General features: G+C 40.0%; 1 long non-coding RNA gene across 1 annotated transcript; it reads right to left on the reverse strand.

The window, feature by feature from the left end:
- Positions 1 to 2,552: 2,552 nt before the first annotated feature.
- On the reverse strand, positions 2,553 to 4,928 carry LOC115120648 (uncharacterized). The gene is made up of 3 exons (XR_010465725.1): positions 4,819 to 4,928; positions 4,054 to 4,170; positions 2,553 to 3,170 (listed from the first exon to the last, which is right to left on the reverse strand). It is a non-coding gene; the product is annotated as an uncharacterized LOC115120648 (long non-coding RNA).
- Between the last annotated feature and the right edge of the window lie 879 nt (positions 4,929 to 5,807).

Below are 5,807 nucleotides of genomic sequence, written 5' to 3' on the forward strand. Positions count from 1 at the left end.
CTCAACGCTAGCCTGGGTACCACTTCAGAGCTGTGTGTCTCAACACTAGCCTGGGTACCACTTCAGAGCTGTGTGTCTCAACACTAGCCTGGGTACCACTTCACTGTGTGTCTCAGAGCTGTGTGTGTGTCTCAACGCTAGCCTGGGTACCACTTCAGAGCTGTGTGTCTCAACACTAGCCTGGGTACCACTTCAGAGCTGTGTGTCTCAACGCTAGCCTGGGTACCACTTCAGAGCTGTGTGTCTCAACACTAGCCTGGGTACCACTTCAGAGCTGTGTGTCTCAACGCTAGCCTGGGTACCACTTCAGAGCTGTGTGTCTCAACACTAGCCTGGGTACCACTTCAGAGCTGTGTGTCTCAACGCTAGCCTGGGTACCACTTCAGAGCTGTGTGTCTCAACACTAGCCTGGGTACCACTTCAGAGCTGTGTGTGGGTACCACTTCAGAGCTGTGTGTCTCAACGCCCTGGGTACCACTTCAGAGCTGTGTGTCTCAACGCTAGCCTGGGTACCACTTCAGAGCTGTGTGTCTCAACGCTAGCCTGGGTACCACTTCAGAGCTGTGTCTCTCAACACTAGCCTGGGTACCACTTCAGAGCTGTGTGTCTCAACGCTAGCCTGGGTACCACTTCAGAGCTGTGTGTCTCAACGCTAGCCTGGGTACCACTTCAGAGCTGTGTGTCTCAACGCTAGCCTGGGTACCACTTCAGAGCTGTGTGTCTCAACGCTAGCCTGGGTACCACTTCAGAGCTGTGTGTCTCAACGCTAGCCTGGGTACCACTTCAGAGCTGTGTATCTCAACACTAGCCTGGGTACCAGTCTGTTTACAGTAGCTAGCGTTCCACTCCTAGTAGGGCCTACTCTGTGTCACCACCAAACAGTGGAGCTAATACTTATTTAATGACAAGTGGAAATTCATCATGCTCACAAATTGCAAATCAAAAACTGTGTATGACAAAGAAGACATTATTATTATCATTGACAGGTATTCTGTAACATAACATCATAAAACATGAAAATCTTGTTGCAAAATAGATTTTTATTAGCTACATGATCTAAAATGCTGAACATGTGCACCATGTTTGCAGTGCCAGTACGTACACTCAGTCACATTGATTCCTATGGCACCAGTTTGTGGTTCCTCCAGAACAAAGTCAACTCATCAATCTCATCTCATTAACTCATCAATCAAAAAGTAACCTTCACGTCAGGCCGGCCAGTGGTTTTTAAATGAATAACTCCAGTAGGTTCATTAGGAGTTTATAGCATGTGTTGTCTCTCATGGACAGGGACAGGTAAGGGTCAGCAGCAGTTTGGCTGTTTGTTAGTAGCAGAACACAATCAAAGCAAGTAAAGACTACACTCATAGAATTAGTGGTGACTCGAGGAACCCTGGAGATCCTCAAATAATCATTGTTGCAAGTCAACCATGTCTGTATTCCACTGTAGAGACTCTACTCTTTTCTTTTAAAAAACAACAACCATGGGCTGCTTCTAACTCAACTACAAGAGGACTATTTCATGGCACTACAAGATGACTCGACTAGATAACTTTCTCTTGTGAAATCAGTTGTGCAGAATAGCACACCAGCAGTGATGTTGTCACTGAGATTGAGAAAGATGTCATTGGTCATATTGTAACCAGAAAAGGAGAAGCCACAGGTTCCTTTTTAGTGTTGGCTGGTCCACCGATTGGGCTTCAATTTAAAAACCTCATAGTGTGATGAAGAAATCTCACATTAGTATCTTTCTATCGAGAGACCGGGGTTTGAGTGCAGCCATCAGTCAGTTGTTTGTTATATACCCTGAACGGACATATCAGACTCTGGGAACTGTTATTTCATAGTTGGTCTGTTATAGATGTGCTATTGTTCTGTCAGCCATAAACACCATCACAAATGAGAAACACTCTAATGTTTGCCAAATTGTGCCAAGAGAACATCATTTGGCTATTCTGAATGTTAAACTCTTAACCTTTGGCATCTTATTTCAAGTGCCGTTTCACAGGCCTGACAATGATGTGGAACATGTTTGTCTCATCAGGGGACAAATTTATTGGGAACAGGGGATGGTATGTATCATTGTGTTTGATTCAAATACACATTGAATGAGAGGCCACCCATATCAGGCAACAATCCACTCCAACTGAAGTACAATTGAACCCATGATATCATTGGTTAGTAAGTTTGTCTCTGTAAGGGGGACATTTGACTAGTAATTGAACTTGTTGCTAGAATAAAAGGAAACTATAATCACCTTTGGGTTTTAAAAAAGAGCTATAGAAGACCTATCTTATTATAATTATTATAATAATTATTATTAATAAATATTGTAAGGTTTAATTTAGTTGTAAACAGATAGAAGTCCATCGTGGTATCTTAAGTTACTTCAGATTCCAGCCAGGGGTCATGCTGATTAGCAAGCTGGCATTTAATATTTATTCATGACAATGCAACAGAGATGCAGATAAATCATTTAATATTTAGTCATGACAATGCAACAGAGATGCAGATAAATCATTTAATATTTAGTCATGACAATGCAACAGAGATGCAGATAAATCATTTAATATTTAGTCATGACAATGCAACAGAGATGCAGATAAATCATTTAATATTTAGTCATGACAATGCAACAGAGATAAAGGTAAATCATTGAATGTTAATAATTTAATCCAAGAGGAAAGTCATTCCATAAACCCTAGTAGAAGGATGTGATTCAAAAACATCAGGCTACGCTTCCTACTTAATTTTTAAAGACCTTAGTCTCTTCATTATTTCATCTTTATTTAAAGTACAGTTGATTTCTAATAAGTACAAGTGAAAAAACTCCATTAATACGTTGTAGCGCAATTATAGTCCCATTTCAAATACATCCTGGTTACATTCTGCATACATACAGTATGTGCATGTTCCGGTTAGCTCTCACTTAATATTACATTAGAACATTTAGGTCTATCTGTAATATTTGCTGAGGAGAGAAAGGACACCTATTGGCAGAAGCAGGAGAGCTGTGTGGATGTGGATGGTAGTAGCCCCACTGTTACACAGATCAGACCTACAGCAGGTCACCTGGTTGCCTTTTCCGGGGGGATCCGAACCAGCATTGCGCTTAACTCTCTCACAGTCAGCCAAACTGGTACACTGTTTCATCAGGCTTTTCTTATCTCCTGCCAACAGAGAACAACATACAGTGTGCTGCCATAACTTTCTCACTCATCATTATTCATGATTCATTCAGGACTATTTGTAATCATGGTAGTATCCACATTAATGTAGAAGTATTTGGAAACATATTCCATTCTTATTTAAATTAAAAATGACTCCAAAAATACACAATACGTGATTTACCTTTCATTTCTATTGGGCACAAAATATTCCAAAAGACAACCAAAACAAACAACAAATGCATTCAACAAATTAGCTTGATGTAGTCATTGTGTGCTCGGAATATGGGACCAAATACTTCACTTTATACTACTTTAATACACATAGAAGTGAATTTGTCCCAATACTTTTGGTCTCCTGAAATGGGGAACTATGTACACAAAGTCCTGTAATTTCTAAACGGTTCACCTGATATGGATAAAAATAGTCTCAAATTAAAGCTGACAGTCTTCACTTTAACCTCATTTAAAATCCACAGTCCTGGAGTAGAGAGTAAAAACAACAACAAATGGGTCACTGTCCCAATACTTTTGGAGCTCACTGTGTGTCTATCTTTTCCTCATGTAAGTCACGTGATCAAGTCCTGTCCAATAGATAGACTATTACTTTAGCTTGTACCAACTAACATTAAATAGATTTTAGATTAGAGATATTCAAGGCTTAGTAAATCTAGGTTTATAATGAATCAATGATTATATCACAGTTTTTCTTTTAAAGTGGAAAGTCACTGGTGCCCTGTGTTTTCTATGATTGCAGTGTATTAACACATTAGGATTAAAACACCAGTTTCACAATTTCCACAGTCAGTTGAAAATGTTTTCTGAAATTCTGATATTGATTAGAATCAGCTTTGGCCTATTGCATTATTCCTCGCGGTTTCCTTACCAGCACTTTCCTCAGTGGTCATACACGTATCCTGAGCAGCCAGGCATGTTTCGTTTGTCTGATTACACTCTGCATTGGAGGCGGTTGAACGGCACGAATAGCATATCAGTGCATCGACTGAAATGACATACAAACTGCAAATAGCAAACAGCAACAAGGAGAGCATTCCTTAAATGACAAAGAAATAAAATGACAAACTGAAATGATAACATGCATAGCATTTCAGTGCATTGGCTGAAATGATAACATGCATAGCATTTCAGTGCATTGGCTGAAATGACAAACTGAAATGATAACATGCATAGCATTTCAGTGCATCGGCTGAAATGACAAACTGAAATGATAACATGCATAGCATTTCAGTGCATCGGCTGAAATGACAAACTGAAATGATAACATGCATAGCATTTCAGTGCATCGGCTGAAATGACAAACTGAAATGATAACATGCATAGCATTTCAGTGCATTGGCTGAAATGACAAACGTATCATGTGAAAGAATTACAGTGTGAGGAGGCATCAACATCATTATTCAAAAGACACATCCATCCATACAATGACAGTTCTGATACCTGACTTTCTGACCTGACAATAAGATCATGAATGTGGTAAAGTAAAGCAAAATAATATATAGAATTACCAAATATGCAAATAAGTCATGCAGTTTAAACATGCATTTATGACAAATAATCTTATCACTTAAATAATCAAAAGTCAAATTCATACAGAAACATAACTTTATTATATCATTACTATTGTAATTACCTGAGGAAAGGGATAGACTGAGCACCAGAATAAAGGAGAGAGTCCTCATGTTTCTGCCCTGTTTCAGTGTGTCTTGTGTGGGCTCTGTGGGCGTGTGTGTTTGAAGTAACGTTCTCTCATAAGGTCCACCCATAAGACATGTGTACTGTCCACCCATAAGACATGCGTACTGTCCACCCATAAGACATGCGTACTGTCCACCCATAAGACATGTGTACTGTCCACCCATAAGACATGTTTACTGTCCACCCATAAGACATGTTTACTGTCCACCCATAAGACATGCGTACTGTCCACCCATAAGACATGTTTACTGTCCACCCATAAGACATGTGTACTGTCCACCCATAAGACATGCGTACTGTCCACCCATAAGACATGTTTACTGTCCACCCATAAGACATGTTTACTGTCCACCCATAAGACATGTTTACTGTCCACCCATAAGACATGTTTACTGTCCACCCATAAGACATGTTTACTGTCCACCCATAAGACATGTGTACTGTCCACCCATAAGACATGTTTACTGTCCACCCATAAGACATGTTTACTGTCCACCCATAAGACATGTTTACTGTCCACCCATAAGACATGTTTACTGTCCACCCATAAGACATGTTTACTGTCCACCCATAAGACATGTTTACTGTCCACCCATAAGACATGTTTACTGTCCACCCATAAGACATGTTTACTGTCCACCCATAAGACATGTTTACTGTCCACCCATAAGACATGTTTACTGTCCACCCATAAGACATGTTTACTGTCCACCCATAAGACATGTTTACTGTCCACCCATAAGACATGTTTACTGTCCACCCATAAGACATGTTTACTGTCCACCCATAAGACATGTTTACTGTCCACCCATAAGACATGTTTACTGTCCACCCATAAGACATGTTTACTGTCCACCCATAAGACATGTTTACTGTCCACCCATAAGACATGTTTACTGTCCACCCATAAGACATGTTTACTGT

The sequence above is a fragment of the Oncorhynchus nerka genome, linkage group LG14, assembly GCF_034236695.1.
Source record: "Oncorhynchus nerka isolate Pitt River linkage group LG14, Oner_Uvic_2.0, whole genome shotgun sequence".
Classification (NCBI taxonomy): domain Eukaryota; kingdom Metazoa; phylum Chordata; class Actinopteri; order Salmoniformes; family Salmonidae; genus Oncorhynchus; species Oncorhynchus nerka.